At 36.8% G+C, this 21368-nt stretch overlaps 1 pseudogene; it reads left to right on the top strand.

Moving 5' to 3' along the window:
• The window catches only part of LOC149185531 (putative disease resistance protein At1g58390), a 53961-nt pseudogene extending 49561 nt beyond the window's left edge, over window positions 1-4400 (top strand).
• Window positions 4401-21368: the final 16968 nt, after the last annotated feature.

Genomic DNA, 21368 nt, shown 5'->3' with positions numbered 1-21368 from the left:
GAATAAGCAATTAAGGATAGGAAATGGATAGAAGTTATGGATGAGGAGATCAATGCCATAGAAAGAAACAAAACATGAGATTTAGTTGAACTACCAAAAGGAAAAGAAGTCATTGGAGTTAAATGGGTCTACAAGACCAAGAGTAATGCTGAAGGCAAAATAGAAAGACACAAGGAAAGACTTGTTGTCAAAGGATACAAGCAGCAGTATGGGAGAGACTATGAGGAAACTTTTGCACCGGTTGCTAGAATGGAAACAGTGAGAGCAATGATGTCCATAGCAGCACAAAACAAGTGGAAAGTTTACCAAATGGACGTGAAGTCAACATTCCTAAATGGAGTGTTAATGGAAGAGGTTTACATTGAACAACCTCTAGGCTATGAAAAGAAAGGCCAAGAGCACAAAGTGTGCAGATTGAAGAAAGCTCTTTATGGGCTGAAGCAAGCACCAAGAGCTTGGTACAGTAGAATAGATTCTTATCTACTGGAAAATGGATTTGAAAATTGTGAGGGAGAACCCACCCTTTACATCAAAGAAAATGATGGTAAATTACTAATTGTTGTGTTATATGTTGATGATGTTATTTTCACAGGTAATGATGATTATCTTATTGAAAATTTCAAAACAGTCATGAAAGAAGAATTTGAAATCACTGACATGGGTTTGCTGAGATATTTCTTAGGAATAGAAATAGAACAAAATGGAAATGAGATTTTTATCTCACAAGCAAAATATGTTAATGAAGTGTTGGAAAGATTTAATATGCAGGAGAGCAAGGCAACAATCACTCCCACAGTGATGGGATTAAAACTCAGCAAAGAGGACAACAACAAGGATTTTGATCCTAGTTTGTACAAGAGCATAGTTGGCAGCCTCATGTATTTGACTGCAACTAGGCCGGATATAATGTATGCTGTTAGTTTGATTTCCAGATTCATGGAGAGGCCAAAAGAAGCACATTGGCAGGTAGCAAAAAGGATTCTGAGGTATGTTAAAGGTACTAAAAGGTTTGGCATTTTATATACTACTTCAGAATGTTCATAATTAATTGGATACACTGATAGTGATTGGGCTAGAAGTGTAGATGATCGGAAGAGCACATTCGCTTATGTTTTTCACATGGGTTCAGGAGCCATTTCATGGGCTTCTAAAAAACAACCTATTGTAGCATTGTCTACAGCAGAGGCAAAATATGTGGTAGCTACAGCAACAACATGTCAAGCAATTTGGATGAGAATGATGTTAAGGAGTTTATGCCAAGAGCAAACAAAAGGAACTGTGATTTTTTGTGACAATAACTCAGCAATTGCATTATCCAAGAATTCTATGTTTCATAAGAGAACGAAACACATTGACACAAAGTTTCATTACATCAAGGAATTGGTAAACAATGGAGAAATTGTTTTACAACATTGCAAAACTGAGGAGCAGGTTGCTGATATTTTGACCAAACCATTGGGGCAGAATAGTTTTGAGTTTTTGAGGAAATGTCTAAGTATGACTGATAACCCAGCAGTTGAAATTAAAGGGGAGTGCTGAAATATAATTTCAACTGCGGCATTTATTGCAGGCAAAAATCACCAGACTTCCCTGCTCCGCCTTTTTCCGGTTGATGGTTTTCCTCCGAAGGGCAACGATAACAATCATCGACTGACACGTGCATAACTGTTTTGTCAGAGCAGTTTTCCCTGGAGCGTAAACTTCAGCAGATAGAGCCTTGCGATATAGTCCAACAGCCGTTCGATTGAAACCAAGGTTTGAAGCTGTCCAATCGAATCAGAGTTTGTGTTCAAGCCTGCAACATGAATTTGATGTGAACTGAAAGTTTTTATTTTGACCGCCAGCTTTTCTCAGTAAAACAATTAATGAGTATTTACTATGGGTAGGTAAAGGTTAGTAAAGTTTTTCATTTTAATATTTTTTATTTTCACTGATATAGTTTTTGTTTTTACAACACAAGTAAAAACGTATGTAATGTTTTATGTTTTGTTGTTCGATGAATATGAAATAAAAATACACACAACAGTGTGAAAGTAAGTTTTGTTCGTTGGTAAGAAAAGAAAGGGAATGCGCAGCCGAAATGTAATTTTTTCTTTGTTCAGAATGTGAAAGGGAAAAACGCAGCAGCGCGTGAATGAAAATCTTTTTATACACAGTGGTGTGAAATGCGGAAGCAGAGACAGAGCCTTTTTTATGTTCAGCAGTGTTAATTTTTTTTTGGGAAAACAGAGTATTGCTCTCTGTTGCAGAGATAGAGCAAATTTCTTTTTGGAATTTGTGTAATCCCTCTGTTAGAGGAAGAAAAAGATCTTATTTTGTAACAACAGTATTTTTTAATGAATATAAGTGTTATTTGTGCATGTGTAAACTTTTGTCTTCAGCAAACAATTTTTTTTTAGTTTCCTGGGTTAAAACAGAACATTTTTCCTATGTTTTGTTCTGTTTATTTTGTTTGGAATTACCAGAAATTCCCAACACTAATGACTGGGAGTCGACCTTGCGTCGTTTAAATCAACCAGATTTCATAGACAACCACGTTATGAACTCTTTAACATTAAGCTACCATACTTTGCCATATCATCTAAAACATTGTTTTCTTTTCTGTGCTGCGTTTCCTAAAAATAGTGAAATAAAATGCAAAGTTCTAGTGTATCTGTGGATTAGTCAAGGCCTTGTTTCTACTTGTCCTCAAGATGCTGCACAGGACGTATACGATGTAGGGCCCTCTTACTTGAAGGAACTTATTGATAGATGCCTGATGGAAGATTCACCGGGTGGTTGTTGCAAAATGCATGATTTGTTGCATGATATAGCTCTTTCTGAATCTCTCAACCAAATTAAATGTTTTCTCAAGGCAGGAGGACAATTGGAAAAATTAACAGTGGAAGAATGCCAGGATTTGCGTAGCATTTCATTGATGAAAAACAATATATCTACAATCAAGGAGGCCATTCGCTGTCCAGGGCTACGCACTTTATTGTTATCTTATAACAATGATCTCACATTAATATCTGCAAGCTTTTTCAACAATTTGAGATATCTAGCAGTGTTAGACTTAAGTCATACTTCTATCCACAAATTGCCCGAAACTATGGGGGATTTAAAGCATCTGAAGTTCCTCAATTTATCCTCCACAAGTATCTCTATGCTGCCCGAGTCCTTCAATCGCCTCAGACGCCTCATGTTTCTTGATGTTAGCCGCTGTAAACGTCTCAGAATGCTGCATTCTGGGATAGGTAACCACAAATATATGCTGCATCTGAATGTGAAACACTGCCCATATTTGGAGTACTTGCCTGTGGGAATATCAAAGCTCATTCATCTACATACTTTGAAGGGTGCTGTATTGAAAAGACAAATCGCAGGCAAACCCAGTGTCAATGCCTTGCAATTGAGGGATCTCGAAAGATTGACCCTTCTCCAGCACCTATCATTAATAATTGATACCGATGACTCCACATCATTACAAGTAGGTGCTATTGATTTGGAGGAGGGGACTTTTGCTTGTATGACAAACATGCGAACAGGCTGATTTGGTACAGCCTGCCTCTCAGTTCGAGCCTTCTCATTCTTCCCATTGATATGGAAGTTATGAAACACGTTGAAGTAGTTCGTCTAAGTAGATGGGCAGTGCCTAAATGGATCTTTCAGCGTGCGAACCTCATAGAGCTGGAGTTAGAGGCTGATAACAGTTCCAGTGGATATGATTATAGAGGCCTTGAAAGGATTCCCAATATGAGAAAGCTACGCCTCTATAGAAACGAAAAGTGCAGTGAGCTTCCACAAGAGTTTGGTCAACCAACGGCATTTCCTAAACTCCAGCGACTCATGATAGAAGATTTTAAGTCTCTGACAACGTTTCCCTTGTTGCAGGACAATGCAATGCCAATGTTACAGTTTTTTGGAATCAAAGATTGTTGTAAACTGACAAATATGCCCCAAGGGTTGGAGAGGCTTAGCAGTATTGAAGAAATAGATTTGGGGACAGTAGACCGCATCCAGTACAGTAAGTATCTCAGGCATGGTCATTCGCTACAAAATTTGCTTGACCGCAGGATTAAGCTAAAAATTGATATTGTATAGGGAGTCTGCTTCTGATAGGCGTTTTTTTCTTTAGTTCTTTCTGGGTATTTTTTTCCCTGGATAATTTTGGTAGAAATTCTGCCTGGATTCATTAAAATCTGAAGTTTCAGTTGTATAAGCTGCAAAAATCAAGTGCACACTATAAATTTTCCAAGGGTTACATCTATTTATAGATGCAAAAATACATACTAAACAACTAAAATTCATGATCTTGTATCACCAAAATCCAAAAAAAAACAAAAGCGTCCCATATTTACACTGCTCCCATTGTATAAAAGATTTGTTATTGTAGATCTTGACATATTTCCAGTTGGTTAGATTGCTTCCATTGTATAGCAGATGTGTTCAAATGAATTGTTTTCAAAGATAACAGTTATAGATCAATTCTCGCGGCTATGTTTCCCACTTACTGAAGAAACTGAGCTCTTAAAGGTAGTCTTCTTTGCGGGCCTACTATTCGATTTTATCGCATTAAGTATTGAAGATTTAACCAAAAAATCATTGTATTTTAAAGTATATCAGGGGTATGATCTGCATTTGGTTAAAGATTTTTAAAGTACATCAAGGGTGTGATCTGCATTTGTGTTAGTTTGACAACGAATTTGGGTAAATGTAGTTAAACGGTTTTGTAACGAGTAATTTAGTTATGTATGTAACGGTAGTTATTCACATGAATATATCGAATGCTCATGTAGAGGAAATTCATTCTTGAATAAAGCAGATACAAATTCAGTTTTATATTTCTTGGTCTTCTCCCATTTTCTTGCTATTCTTTCTTCAATCTCTGCTATTATTTCAGCAAGTGGTATCAGAGCCGTGAGTCCAACACCTGGGCGTGTCGCTGTATCAGCGTGAGACCCTCGAAATCGTTGCTGAAGAACCGTCCCAGTGACCAAAACCCTGCGTGAAGGAGACGTGAGGCTGAAGAACCGTTCCAGTGACCAAAACTGAAGCGGGAAAGGCTGTGCGTGAGGGAGATTGCTGTGTAGCGTCCGTTCCAGTGACCAAAACCCTGCGTGACGGAGACGTGAGGCTGAAGAACCGTTCCAGTGACCAAAAATGAAGCGTGAAAGGCTGTGCGTGAGGGAGATTGCTGTGTAGCGCTGTGTAGCGTGAGGCGTTTTTTTGAAAGACCCTGTAGACGTATTGTCCCTGCGTGAAGAACCAGAAGAGCCAGACTGCTGCGTATTGTTTTTTTTTAAAAGAAGGAGAACTTGCGTTATCTGCCTGCTGGCCTGCATAAAGTTGCAGAGGATTTGTGACAGAGCGTGAAATCCGGGTATTGATCGGAGTTTCCAGACTTGTTTTTTTTTTTTCTAGCAGAATTTAAAAAAAAAAAAACAAAGGCTGAAGATTGAAAAGTTGTGGTTTTTATAAAAATATTGAAAAAAAAAGGAAGGGTTTGCAGAATTTGTTTTTTAAAACAGCAGCAGATTGAAAAGGTTCAGAATTTTTTTTTTAAGACAGCAGAGTTTGAAAAGGTTGTTTGGTTGTTCAGAAATTTTTTTAAAGACAGCAGAGATTGAAAAGGATGTTGTTTTTTACAAATATTGTAGAAGGAAAAGTTTGCAAGAGATTTGCAAGAATGTTTTGAAACTAGAAAAACAAAAGGGTTTGCAAGAAACAAAGGATTTGAAACTTTTCTTTCTGTTTGAATTGGGGAGGTTATTTGTTTTTTTTTAGAAAGACTGAAACCCTAGGAAGGAGGAAAAATGGCCAAGATGTCGAATGCAAGATTCGAGGTGGAGAAATTCACCGGAAAGAGCAATTTTGCTCTTTGGAAACTGAAGGTTAAGGATCTGCTTGTGCAACAAGGGTTGCACAAGGCATTGGATGGGGTTACTAAGAAACCTACAACCATGACTACTTCAGACTGGGAGGACTTGGATGCCCGAGCTCTCAGTACCATCCAGTTATGTCTAGCGGATGAAGTTCTCTTCAACACCGTTGAAGAGACTACGGCGTCAGGTTTGTGGGAAAAACTTGAAAACCTTTATATGACAAAATCATTAACCAACAGAATTTATCTAAAACGACAATTATACAGTCTTCGAATGAAAGAAGGTTCAAGCGTTGCAGAACATTTGAATGTTTTTAATACACTAATTTGTCAATTAACAGATATGGAAGTCAAAATACAGGAAGAAGATAAAGCCATAACCTTGCTGTGTTCTCTGCCTGAATCATGGGATCACTTCGTAACCTCAATCAGCTTCAGCTCTGCTGATTCTTTGAAGTTTGAATCAGTCGTGGGAGCTCTTCTGTCTGAAAAAGTACGAAGGAAATCCAGCACTGATACAACTGCGTCAGAAGCCATGGTTGCTAGAGGACGCTCAAAGGAAAGAGGAGACAAACCAAGGGGGTCTTCCAGGTCGAAATCGAAGGGCAAGAAGTGTAAGGCAAAATGTTGGAACTGCGGTAAGGTTGGACACTTGAAGAAGGACTGTTGGAAACGGAAGGAATCCGAAAACCTAAAGAACGAAGCGAATCAGGCTGATTCAGGTATGGTAGACAAAGTTTTATCTGCTGAAGATTTGTGTATGATAGATGAAACTTCACCTGAATGTAATGTCTCTCAGAGTTTTGATAGCTGGCTGTTAGACTCTGGTGCTTCGCATCATATGTGCCCACGTAGAAACTGGTTTACTTCGTATGAAAATGTAAACGGTAGTTATGTGTTTATGGGTAACAATATGTCATGTCAGACTGTTGGGATGGGAGATATCAGGATTAAGATGTATGATAACACAGTTAGGACATTAACTAGTGTTAGACATGTACCTGATTTGAAGAAAAATTTAATCTCTTTGGGAGTGTTGGATTCAGATGGTTATAAGTTTACAGGTCAGGATGGCGTCTTGAAGGTCTTCAAAGGTGCTCTTATGGTTATGAAGGAAGAAAAGGTCGGAAATCTTTACAGGTTAAAAGGAAGTACTCAGGTCGGTGAAGCAGTGGTTGCGTCAGAAAATGAAGAAGCAGGTACTCGTCTGTGGCATCAGCGTTTGGGTCATATGAGCGAGAAAGGTCTTCACATATTGATGAAACGTAAATCTCTTCCCGGTCTGAAATCCTTGAATTTAGATTTCTGTAAACATTGTGTGTATGGAAAACAGTGTAAACAGAGATTTAAAGTTGGCAATCATAATAGTAAAGATATTTTAGACTACATTCATTCTGATCTGTGGGGGCCTTCCCCTGTTATGTCATATGGAGGTGCATTGTATTTTTTAACATTCATTGATGATTACTCTCGTAGAGTTTGGGTCTATATGCTAAAAAGGAACGCTGATGTATTCAATGTCTTTAAACAATTTAAAGTAATGGTAGAGAAAAGAACAGGCAAATCTATTAAATGTCTAAGAACTGACAATGGTGGTGAGTTCACTTCTGTTGAGTTTGAACAATACTGTAAGGATGAGGGCATTGTTAGACACAAAACTGCTGTTTATACTCCTCAGCAAAATGGTGTTGCTGAGCGTATGAATCAGACTCTTATGGAAAGAGCCAGAAGCATGATCAACAATGCTAACTTGCAAAAGGAGTTGTGGGCAGAAGCAGTATCTACTGCTTGTTATTTAGTTCACAGATCACCTTCAGTAGCGATTGATTGTAAAATTCCTGAAGAAGTTTGGACAGGTCAGTCTTGTGACTATTCTCATTTGAGGATATTTGGCTGTGATGCTTATTCTCTTATTCCTAAAAATCAACATTCAAAATTAGATCCAAAGTCAAAATGTTATGTCTTTGTTGGGTATGACTATGCAGTGAAAGGATATAGGTTGTGGGATCCTACATTGCGGAAGATAGTCATTAGTAGAGATGTAACATTTGATGAATCCTCTTTGTTAAAATCAAATGTTGAAAGAGTTGAACAGGAACAGGTATCGCCGTGTCAACGAGTTCAGTTGGAGGCTAGATATTTCGGTGACAGTCGAAAGGAAGGAGAGACTTCTGGAGACAAAGGTGTTGAAGACACAAAGGAAGTCGTTGAAGCTTCTGAACCAGTGCAAGTTTCTGAACCAGTTCAGCAACCAGTCACTCTGAGAAGGTCTACAAGGGAAAGGAAAACTCCCAAAAGGTATGAAGATTCTGCTTCATCTTTTGCTTTGGTTACTGAAGATGGGGAACCGTCTTGTTATCAGGAAGCGATAGATGATACAGATAGCGAGAAATGGAAAAAGGCTATGGAAGAAGAAATGGACTCCTTAGCCAAGAACAATACTTGGGATCTTGTAGAGCTTCCTGAAGGGAGAAGTGTTGTTGGATGTAAATGGGTCTTCAAGCTGAAATAGAAAGTTGATGGTAGTATCGAAAGATATAAGGCGAGACTGGTAGCAAAAGGGTATTCTCAGGTTGAAGGTATAGACTTTCATGAGATTTTTTCTCCAGTTGTAAAACTTGTTTCTATACGTACTGTGTTGTCACTAACTGCGTTGCTTAATCTTGAGTTAGAACAGTTAGATGTTAAAACAACTTTTCTACATGGTGATTTGAACGAAGAGATATATATGGAACAACCAGAAGGTTTTGTACGAGGTCACAGCAGAAGATTAGTTTGCAAGCTCAGGAAATCATTGTATGGTCTGAGGCAGTCTCCCAGACAATGGTACAAGAAGTTTGATTCCTTCATGGTGAGCCAGAACTTTATAAGAAGTGAGTATGATCATTGTGTGTACTTCAAAAGTTTCAATGGCATATTCATTATCTTAGCTTTGTATGTTGACGATATGCTTATTGCAAGCAAAAGCATGGAAGAGATCAACAGGTTAAAGGCTCAACTCTCTAGGGCGTTTGATATGAAGGATCTTGGAGCAGCAAAACATATCTTGGGCATGGAGATACACAAAGACAGGAAAAATGGTAAGCTTTGGTTATCACAGCAGAAGTATGTGGAGAAGGTACTTGAAAAGTTCTCTATGAATAATGTGAAACCTGTTAATGTTCCCCTAGCTTCCCATTTTAAGCTTTCTTCGGTTTTGAGTCCTAGAGCTGATGAAGAAAAGCAGTATATGTCTCATGTACCATATGCAAATGCGGTAGGCAACTTAATGTATGCGATGGTATCTACAAGACCTGACATTTCACATGCAGTTGGAGTTGTCAGCAGGTTCATGGCAAATCCAGGTAAAGAACATTGGCTAGCAGTGAAATGGGTGCTTCGATATCTAAGAGGCACAAGAGATCATTGCATCGTATTTAATGGTAGTGAAGGATCAGTCTGCGGATATGTAGATGCTGACTATGTAGGTGATTTGGACAAAAGAAGATCTACTACAAGTTACGTCTTTACTCTTGCAGGTGGAGCAATTAGTTGGATGTCAAAGCTTCAAGACACGGTTGCATTGTCCACTACCAAAGCTAAATATATAGCTGCTTCAGATGCCAGTAAAGAAGCAATCTGGTTAAAGGGTTTGCTCGATGAAAATGGAAGAACGCAGGAGAAAGTGAGTGTACTTTGTGAGAGTCAAAGTGCTATTCACTTGGCCACAAACCCTGCCTATCACAGCAGAACCAAGCACATTGATGTGAGATATCATTTTCTGAGACATGTGGTCGATGGTGGAAAAGTAGCTCTTGAAAAGGTCCATACACGAGAAAATTGTGCAGACATATTCACAAAGCCAGTTACAGTAGAGAAGTTGCGGTGGTGTTTAGCTTCTCTTGGCTTGCAGGAGAGATGATGAATGGGAAAATTGTTGTCAAGGTGGAGTTTGCTAGTTTGACAACGAATTTGGGTAAATGTAGTTAAACGGTTTTGTAACGAGTAATTTAGTTATGTATGTAACGGTAGTTATTCACATGAATATATCGAATGCTCATGTAGAGGAAATTCATTCTTGAATAAAGCAGATACAAATTCAGTTTTATATTTCTTGGTCTTCTCCCATTTTCTTGCTATTCTTTCTACAATCTCTGCTATTATTTCAGCAATTTGGTCGGTAGCTGCTTCAGTTTCTGGAACCAACATTATGGTTTACATAAATGTTGTTTAGAAGATTCTCTAATCAGATTTTTAACAGAAATTTGAGCTCCAAAGTCTATTATGATACTCCAGAATGTTTAGGGGGTTTTTGTCCATATATATATATATGGGAGTTGTTTGAGTGTGACTTGTTTTTTTTTTGGAAGTTCACACTAATTATTACAATAATTTTTTGTGAAATTTTAGGGTAATTAAATATATAGAAACACTAAAACAACTCACTAAAACAACCTGATTTAAAAGTTGTTTTAAATATATATAAACACTTATTTTTAAATTCTTATTGCCCTTCCAAAGAGAGTTGTAAAACAGAGATTTCTGTAATGTGTCAGCTTCATACGGCTGACACTGGCCAAGATCTTTTTTCTGTCATGTAAATCTCTGTATTCTACAGCCACAACAGGTTCAAGTCCATGACATATTTGAATGATAGCCAACACATATACTTTAGCTTTAAATCTGCATAATTTGGATGCACAATTCACGCTTCTCCTTCACGCAGTGAACAAAGCAAGCAACACTCAGATCTCCTTGACCACACACACAGGCTCCTTAACCAACATAGCACACAGTAGCACACACTCAATATATTCTATATCATTTTAATGAGGAAATTTACACACATATTTATACAAGCAATAGTCTCAAGATAGGAATTCTATCTTAGACGTACAGTAGTGTGGTTGAGAGATTCTCTCAACCACACACTAAACTAGGAGAAACTAAATTCCTATTATGTAGGAACAAACTCCTCAAATGGAGAATTACAACCATAGACAAGTAGGAATTAATTATTTCTAACTCCCCCCCTTAATGACTACTTGTCATGATAGTCAAATCCACCACCATCAGGCGAATTGCATGTACAGAACCTCCAAAACACAATCTGCCTCCCTCGGACAGATCCACAACTTCTCCGATCTGCCTCCTCTCGCAAATCGTCAAACGAAGATGAGGATTCCCGCGGATCCCCTTGAAGGTGAATTTGTGCGATCTTTCCGTAAAATTCTGCACCAACCTGGTATTTTGGCGCGATGGCGCTATTAATGGCCTAACAGATGCACCAGTTGCACATCCTGGCGCGACTATCAGTGCGAAAAGCGCGCCAATCCCCTTCTACTCAGAAAATTAAAAAATCATCTGAGTCCGAGATTTCTTCTGCTTCGCCTTCCACTAATATCCTTCCACACCGGATTGAAGATCAAGAACCCTACACAATAACATCATGGTGGCCTTTGGTGGCCATATTATTGTTATTCATCCTTTCTTTCTGAATGGTGGCAGAATATTGGGACGATATACCACCATGCAGATGTAAAGAAGACTGCACTTAGCCGGCCGTAGAGAAACTCCATAGACCTCTCCCAACTCAGCGCACCAGAACACCGCCCAGCTCACCGGAACCCTATTCGATGCTCGATGGACAAACTAAAAATTAAAAAAATACTCTTTTATTTCCTCAGCCCAGGAGGGGCCAGGCCCTCACAGGCTCTGATACCAAGATAAAATAGCACACACTCAATATATTCTATATTATTTTAATGAGGAAATTTACACACATATTTATACAAGCAATAGTCTCAAGATAGGAATTCTATCTTAGACGTACAGTAGTGTGGTTGAGAGATTCTCTTAACCACACACTAAACTAGGAGAAACTAAATTCCTATTATGTAGGAACAAACTCCTCAAATAGAGAATTACAACCATAGACAAGTAGGAATTAATTATTTCTAACTTTTTTGAGTATCTTCAAAGCATCACATTTCCTTTTTAATGAAAAAAGATAACGTAAATGTAAATAAAAAATAATATCACACCTGAAATTTTCAAATTTTTTATTTTTATTTTTTTTTAAATAATTTAATTAAATTTTAAAATTTATACATATTATTTTAAAATTTATAATTATAACTTATTTATTTATATACTTTGATATTCTATTCATATATTTTTGGCCACTTTATTTTATTTTATTTATATACTTGATATTCTATTCATATATCTTTTGTAACTTGTTTTTGCGAAAACAAATTGTAATTATGTACTAAATTGTAATGAAATTGTAGTCTATGTATTAAAAAGTGTCATCAAATATTATATTCATGTACTTTTTCCCAATTGCAAAAAATGTTATCTAAACAAAATGATTGGATACTTTACTTTTTTTTTTCTTTTTTTTTTTGTATACAGTGGAATAGGCAACAGGGCAGCCTCACGACTCACGTTGCACGCGCTCGATTCTGGCCGCTACCTCTATAACCCCTCGGAGCTGCGCTCGCCCCTCTCCACAGCACCAGGTTAGTCTGGGGGAATTGAACTCGTGACCTTCAGTATGGAGCCCGCCTTTCTAACTAACTTCACTGCAATGTGATTACCAACTCGCCTACCCCCGTGGGGCTAAACGATTGGATACTTTATTAATATACTCTTTCCTAATTATGTTGGCCAAATAGGGAGAATCTTACAAATAGGAGGGAAATGGGAGATGAATTGGCATTGCTAAGTGGCTTGATTTTTTAAGGATTGACCTCCAATGAGTGGGATAAAGTAATGGAGATCATGGATGAGAAGCATCTCTATTCCATCCTTCTTTGTTGGGAATTTCATGGATTTTTTACAATAGGGATTGCCAATAGAATATATGCTTATAAAGGTCAACTACTTGTTTCTCCATTGAAAAGTGGTGTTTTGTTATCATCATTGTTACTAAGTGCTTACAACATTACTTAAAACGCCCTCTACCTCCCTAATTAAGCTACTCATTAGGAAAAGATAAGAAGGTTTTTCTCATCCTTACACTAAATTTAATTTTAAGGTAGGCATCGTGCTTTTATATTCTATTTATGTATTTTCTTTCGAGTTCCTTTAGTCATTTTGGAATTAGGTGGATTTTAATTCATCAATATTTGCTTAAAAGTTAAAGGATAAATTTGATCTAGTTTTATCTTTGTAAATAAAGTTATATATTTAAAAAAAAATAAAGGAATTTTAACAACATCATGTTAGAATATTTAAATATTTGGAATTTAGTTAAATTTAATTTGGTCTAATACTTCTATTAAACAAAATCTTATTTTTTTTGTACGAATTAGTTGTATTGTAATTTGAGGGTCACAATATGTTCTAGACATAGAGTTATTTGATGGCTCATATTGTGCTCGAAACTAATACTTATTGATATGGGTTTAACATCGAATTCTTGTATGATATCTATTTAAATAACATGGAGGGTCATAACTAATCATCCATTATGAGAACTCTTTTACTTACTTTTTTTATCTGTTTCATTAATTTTTTACTACGGTCATGGACTGTGTCAAGTGACCATGTTGGCTAGGGTCATGGACTATTTCCCTCCATGGAAAGATATTGGCATTATGATCATTCCACCAAAAAATATTGGCATATGGTGGCTAGGGTCATGGACTATTTCCCTCCATGAAAAAATATTGGCATTATGATCCCTCCACGAAAAAAATATTGGAATTATGATCTTTGATCTGGTTGTGTGACTGATTAATAATTTTTTTCACCCTATAAGAGCTCATTTGAACAGCTACTCCTATTATTAAAATCTTGAGCTTATGTTGTTGTCAAGTCTACTATTTCTATTTATTTTTGGCATAAGAAAAATATTACATTGTGTAAGTGGCACTATTTTCAATTAAAAGCAACTTTCATTTCATGGAAAAAGGTGGTTGTTTTCCCTAGATATAGCATTATTTATTTTTGGCATGAGAAAACTATTACATTATATATGGAGCACTATATTATTCATTGGATCCAAAGGTATGCTATCTGGTTTTCCATTTTCTATATATATAGGGAGAGAGAGTTCATTTTTTATTTTGTTGCTTATACTTATATTCTTAGCTTGTTATTTATATTTCTATTTTGATACTATTTTTTATCTACGTGTGCTATTTTCCCTAACCTGTGTGTGACTTTGGCGAATCAAAAATTGAGTAGAAAATGTTGGCATGCCTACTTATGCTTTTTTCCATGTGCTCTATGTGATCTTGACAAATCATAAACATTGAGAAAACTTGCATTTTATAGGTGATCTAACCTAGTTCTAACCCTATTATTGTTGAGTTTTGAAAACTACTGAGAACTTTCCTTTTTTGGTAAGCATGCGCTTTGAGGTGGAATTCCAACAATAAGAATATCAACAACAATTTAAAGAAAATTAGGTATACAAATGTCTACTTTCTTTGCTAAGTGTTTTGTTGTATTTAAAATATTATCTCAAAAAAACCAACTATGAGCATCATATTAAGCGATTGTACATTTTAATTTACTATCATTCTGTTTGAAAAGTTTCTATGGAATATCCATTTGGAAAATTCTTCATTAGCATAAGAAAGTTAGTAAAAGTATATTAGGTTGTAAGATTGAAATTCCATTTTGAGCTCATCACCCTCTTTATTTACATGTTGTTACCAAAATTTTGGGCACAAAATTTTATTCTCAACAATTTGTGATCAATTTTGACTGGTGTCCTTGCCATTTCACATCTCCCCTTAACAAATTCTTATTTATCTTTTTTTGATCAAGTAAGAGTGGAACCTTCCATTAGGCAAGAAAAATACATATTGTACAACCGCAACACCAGCTCTGTGAACCATTCATAATACATCTGGGTTGACTCACCAAAATTACATCAGGACTTTTGTGTAAACAATCCGTCCACTAGAGGGTGGCGCTCATGATAACCAGCGCACACGAACCCTTAAGCTTTTGAGGTCAAAAGTCTCGCTTAACAATGAACCCATAAGCTCTTGATGTCAAAAACTCGCTCATCACCGAGCCCTTAGGCTCTTGATGTCGAGGGCCCACATAACTGAGGGCCTACAATGCATTCTCCTTAACCTTTGATCATCTTTACACCCATCAACCTTGTGATCCCGATTTCGGAGATCCGACGGTCCAAAAGGAATTTCGGTCCATCACCTTGCCTACTTTTTAATTTGTCATTCGGACTCGATGAGAAAATAAAACAACGCTTTATATATAATTCGGGTCTGCTTTGGGGATTATCCATCGAATAGATTAACACCCCAAACACCGTGCAATCCTTCCCTTTGAGATCCGACGGTCAATAGCTCATTTCGGGCCATTAACTTGCCCACTCGATATTATAATTGACGGACCCGATGAGAAACAAAATCGCATCTCTATAATTTTTTTCAGGTCCGCTTGAGGAATAACCATCGGTCATCTTTTCACCCCGAACATCGTGCGATCCCATCCATGGAGATCCATCTATTATTGTGATTCCTTTCATACCAAGACTCCTCCTAATGGTTAAAGTCCGTAAAGAGTAGGGAGCCTTAATTATTTTATTTTGGCCACTTTATTTTATTTTATTTTATTTATATACTTGATATTCTATTCATATATCTTTTGTCACTTGTTTTTGCGAAAAAAAATTGTAATTATGTACTAAATTGTAATGACATTGTAGTCTATTTATTAAAAAGTGTCATCAAATATTATATTCATGTACCTTTTCCCAATTGCAAAAAATGTTATCTAAACAAAACGATTAGATACTTTTTTTTTTTTTTTTTTTTTTTTTTTTTGTATACAGTGGAATCGACAACAGGGGCAGCCTCGCGACTCGCATTACACAGGGTTGATTATGACCGCTACCTCTAGAACCACTAGGAGCTGCGCCCGCCCCTCTCCACAGCGCCGGGTTAGTCCGGGGAAATTGAACTCGTGACCTTCAGTACGGAGCCCGCCTTTCTAACGAAATTCACCGCAGTGTGATTACCAACTCGCCTACCCCTGTGGGGCTAAACGATTGGATACTTTATTAATATACTCTTTCCTAATTATTTTGGCCAAATAGGAAAAATCTTACAAATAGGAGGGAAATGGGAGGTGAATTGGCATTGCTAAGTGGCTTGATTTTTTAAGGATTGACCTTTAATGAGTGGGATTAAGTAATGGAGATCATGGATGAGAAGCATCTCTATTCCATCCTTCTTTGTTGGGAATTTCATGGATTTTTTACAATAGGGATTGTCAATAGAATATATGCTTATAAAGGTAAACTACTTGTTTCTCCATTGAAAAGTGGTTTTTTGTTATCATCATTGTTACTAAGTGCTTACAACATTACCTAAAACGCCCTCTACCTCCCTAATTAAGCTACTCATTAGGAGAAGATAAGAAGGTTTTTCTCATCCTTACACTGAATCTAATTTTAAGGTAGGCATCATGATTTTATATTCTATTTATGTATTTTCTTTCCAGTTCCTTTAGTCATTTTGGATTTAGGTGGATTTTAATTTATCAATATTTGCTTAAAAGTTAAACGATAAATTCGATCTACTTTTATCTTTGTAAATAAAGTTATATATTTAAAAAAAATAAAGGAATTTTAACAACATCATGTTAGAATATTTAAATATTTGGAATTTAGTTAAATTTAATTTGGTCTAATATTTCTATTAAACAAAATCTTATTTTTTTTGTACGAATTAGTTGTATTGTAATTTGAGGGTCACAATATGTTCTAGACATAGAGTTATTTGATGGCTCATATTCTGCTCGAAACTAATACTTATTGATATGGGTTTAACATTGAATTCATCTATGATATCTATTTAAAGAACATGGAGGGTCATAACTAATCATCCATTATGAGAACTCTTTTACTTACCTTTTTTTTTTTTATCTTTTTTCATTAATTTTTTACTACTATCATGGACTGTTTCAAGTGACCATGTTGGCTAGGGTCATGGACTATTTCCCTCCATGGAAATATATTTGCATTGTGATCCCTCCACGAAAAGATATTAGCATATGTTGGCTAGGGTCATGGACTATTTCCCTCCATGAAAAATATTGGCATTATGATCCCTCCACGAAAAAATATTGGCATTATGATCTTTGATCTGGTTGTGTGACTGATTAATAATTTTTTTCACCCTATAAGAGCTCATTTGAAGAGCTACTCCTATTGTTGATCAAAATATTGAGCTTATGTTGTTGTCAAGTCTACTATTTCTATTTATTTTTGGCATAAGAAAAATATTACATTGTGTAAGTGGCACTATTTTCAATTTAAAACAACTTTCATTTCATGGAAAAAGGTGGTTGTTTTCCCTAGATATAGCATTATTTATTTTTGGCATAGGAAAACTATTACATTGTATATGGAGCACTATATTATTCATTGGATCCAAAGGTATGCTATCTAGTTTTCCATTTTCTATATATATAGGGAGAGAGAGTTCATTTTTTATTTTGTTGCTTATATTTATATTCTTAGCTTGTTCTTTATATTTCTATTTTGATACTATTTTTTATCTACGTGTGCTATTTTCCCTAACCTGTGTGTGACTTTGGCAAATCAAAAATTGAGTAGAAAATGTTTGCATGCCTACTTATGCTTTTTTCCATGCGCTCTATGTGATCTTGACAAATCATAAACATTGAGAAAACTTGCATTTTATAGGTGATCTAACCTAGTTCTAATCCTATTATTGTTGATTTTTGAAAATTACTGAGAACTTTCCTTTTTTGGTAAGCATGCGCTTTGAGGTGGAATTCCAACAATAAGAATAACAAAAACAATTTAAATAAAATTAGGTATACAAATGTCTACTTTCTTTGCTAAGTGTTTTGTTGTATTTAAAATATTATCTCAAAAAAACCAACTATGAGCATCATATTAAGCGATTGTACATTTTAATTTACTATCATTCTGTTTGAAAAGTTTCTATGGAATATCCATTTGGAAAATTCTTCATTAGCATAAGAAAGTTAGTAAAAGTATACTAGGTTGTAAGATTGAAATTCCATTTTGAGCTCATCACCCTCTTTATTTACATGGTGTTACCAAAATTTTGGGCACAAAATTTTATTCTCAACAATTTGTGATCAAGTTTGACTGGTGTCCTTGCCATTTCACGTCTCACCTTAACAAATTCTTATTTATCTTTTCTTGATCAAGTAAGAGTGGAACCTTCCATTAGGCAAGAAAAATACATATTATACGACCGCAATACAAGCTCTGTGAACCATTCAGAATACAGCTGGGTTGACTCACCAAAATTACATCAGGATTGTTGTGAAAACAATCCATCCACTAGAGGGTGGCGTTCATGATAACCAGCGCACACGAACCCTTAAGCTTTTGAAGTCAAAAGTCTCGCTTAACAATGAACCCGTAAGCTCTTGATGTCAAAAACTCGCTCATCGTCGAACCCTTAGTGTAAGGACCTGCGGTCCGAGGCATAACCGAGAGGTGATATGCGAAGGTTTGGCTAAAGCAAAAGAGCGCACGAGCTAACAAAACATAACCGAGTGACACTTGAAATATGCGTGAAGTGTTAGGGCGGTTACATACATTTATAGTGAACGAGCGAGGGCGTTCACCAAACGAGCCGACGGTGGAGGGATTGTGATTTATGGCGTTGGTTGATGGGCCAACCAACCAAAGGAGCAAAGGAAAGCGTCGGTTGAAGATAAACGCAGGTTGGCCGAGGGGTGACACGACCACACACAAAGGCATATATATTATATGTGAAGTGGAGGCATTTGGCATCAATGAATTCGAGAAAGTCTTTCATGAAGCAAGTGAAGTGCGAAGGGAGTGTTAGCCGTAGCAAGGAAAGGCGCAGTTCTAATGCGCCCATCCTTGGGCAACACCACAAGGAGGTAGCACGCGAGATTGGAAGAAAGGAAAGGGCACGGCTGAAGGCACCCGACTTGCGGTTGAAGGCACGGGTGATGACTCGGGTGGGTCACTCGCTCGGCGTGTAAAGAAAAACGTGGTGGAGGTGAACGGTGACTCGGGTAGGTCGCCTGCCCGCCGTGTGAAAGTGTGAAGGGTGACTCAGGTAGGTCGCCCGTCCGTTGAAACAAATTTTGGTTGAGGAGCGGTTGGCAGCTCGTGTGAGGGCGCGCCCGCCCAGCGCGGGCAAGGAGCTTTGGTTGACACACGAAGGTGTGGCATGTTGTAAAATTGGCTAAGTATGAAACTTAGTGTTTCCCAAGTATACTTGTAAAGCTTGTAACATTAAAAAATTTGAATAATATATTGAATTCGCGCAGACTCATTATTTAGGGAGTTGCCCCTCCCTTTATACTGTGCAATTGTGTTCTTCATGTATAATTGCTGATAATAATGAATGTGTCTGGGTGTTCATTGGTATAAAGGAAACATAATAATACCTGGTTGCGAAAAACAAACTAAGTATACTAATGGTTAGGCGTAGTCCATGAACATAAGTATTGGTGAAAAGAAAGTGTTTGGTGGTGCCGCACCTCGCCAAGTGTCTAGTCAATTTAATGTCTTAAATTGCTCTACATAAATTATCAATCCGGGTATCGTAAACTGATGAAGTGTGGTGAACCATATGTGCTTAGTTAACCTTTCTCTTACTTCGTTGTTTTATAGTTTATGTTGTTTTTGGGGTTTTGTTCTTGTTGGTTTTCTAAAGTGTTTAATGCAAATGGAAATCCTATTCTAAGGTCTTAAGAATACTTTTAAAGGACAAGTATGGATAAAGATTTCAAGACAAGGCCTATGTCCCTAATGGTAACTTCCAAAACTTAGCACTTCAAAAGAACTTAAAACATGTTATTGATGGAGTTAGTATTTAAACAAAAGTGTAAATATACAACTAGTTCAATCAAAATAAAATTCAATAACCAAACAATGAGCTAATCACTATGAGACCCAGTATCCTTGCTGCTTCAGCAAAAGGACAAGATGATTCTATCATGTCACTAGTTCAATCAAAATAAAATGCAATAACCAAACAATGAGCTAGTGACTATGAGACCTAGTATCCTTGCTGCTTCAGCAAAAGGACAAGATGATTCTATCATGTCATTAGTCATTAAAAGGCTATGTGCATCACTAATCTACAATCAACTTGAAAACAATTTATGTACAGCTAATATACATAAGCACAACAAAATTAAATGCAAAATTAAATGACAACTATACAAGGCAGGGGCCCTCTGCCACCTATGAAATCAAAGCAAAATTGAACACACTTGCATGAATTAAAATTGCATGAATGAAAAATTTAATCTATCAAACTTGAAAGCAATCAAATCAAATCAAAGCAATATTTACAAAATGAAATCTACTCTACCTTACATTCTAATATGCTCCATGACATCTACTTCACATCTCCTTCCATGTTGAGAACATCAAAGCTTTATTCAATTTCTTCAAAAGTACAAAGTACAACAAAGTTCTCCAAAGCTTTCAAAAGCCATCAAGGAAGAACTACAAACTTAAGAACTAGGGACTAAAAAGACTAACAAATGAATGAGAGAGATCTCCTATTTATACAAAAAGATGAGAGCCATCTCATTAATGATAGTCCATGAATCTCTCCCTCTACCTCTAGAGTCCTAATCAAAATAGGAACTGATAAGACACATGTCTTTTTAGAGTTACAATACAATTAGGAGATGTGACACATATCCTCATGATCCCATGATTCTTTCCAACCAAATTCGAATTTGGCCTTAGAGTGCCACATAAGGGTGTTCTAGAAGTCTCCTTTCAATCTACACATGTCAACAACCTCAACCCATTTGTTAGGTATAAGCATATGCACATTATTTTCTAATTTTTAACCACAAATTCACTTAAAAGACTTAGAATTAATAAATATTGGAAAAACATAAAGGTGGCCCAATGATAATGAAAGTGGGATGAATGTGGTGACATAGTAGTGAAATGGAGGTGAAATGGAGGTGATATAATGGACATAATAGTGAAAGTGTAATGGAAATGAATGACATTTTCAAGACTCAACACCAAGTACGGTTGAAAGACTACTGTAGGCTTGGGGGCGTGACAGGTGGTATCAGATCAGGTTCACAGTCGGTGAAGTCGGTGTATTGAAGCTAATTCAGGGTTGAAGAAGCTCGACAATTGGTGACAGTGGAAACAGGTACTTGTAGGCGAAGAAAGCTGGTTTCACATACAAGTGGAATCAAGAGCTGGTTCATGTTTTGCAAGGAACTTGGAGAAGGCTGAAAGGCAAAGATGGTGGATGAACCTATGACAGGTGAATCTAGCCATATTGCAGGTGAAGTCTTCCGGTACAATGTGTTGGACCAGATGGGTCGATGGAGTTCTAATTGGGTTTCGATGATGGTTGAGAACATGAATATTCGGGAAGGCTGTTCGGAACTAAGGAAGGAACTTGAAGAACTCAAAAGCCAATGCGAAAGTATGATAGATGGTGAACTCAAGGAAATTGATGAGGAGATCTGACAAAGTGGTCTTGGTCTTCAAGAGCTCTTGGATGAA

This window comes from Pinus tabuliformis, chromosome 3_1 (assembly GCF_031772625.1).
Source record: "Pinus tabuliformis cultivar Carrire ecotype Pingquan chromosome 3_1, CPIR1, whole genome shotgun sequence".
NCBI lineage: Eukaryota > Viridiplantae > Streptophyta > Pinopsida > Pinales > Pinaceae > Pinus > Pinus tabuliformis.
This window is presented reverse-complemented; position numbering and strand designations above follow the sequence as displayed.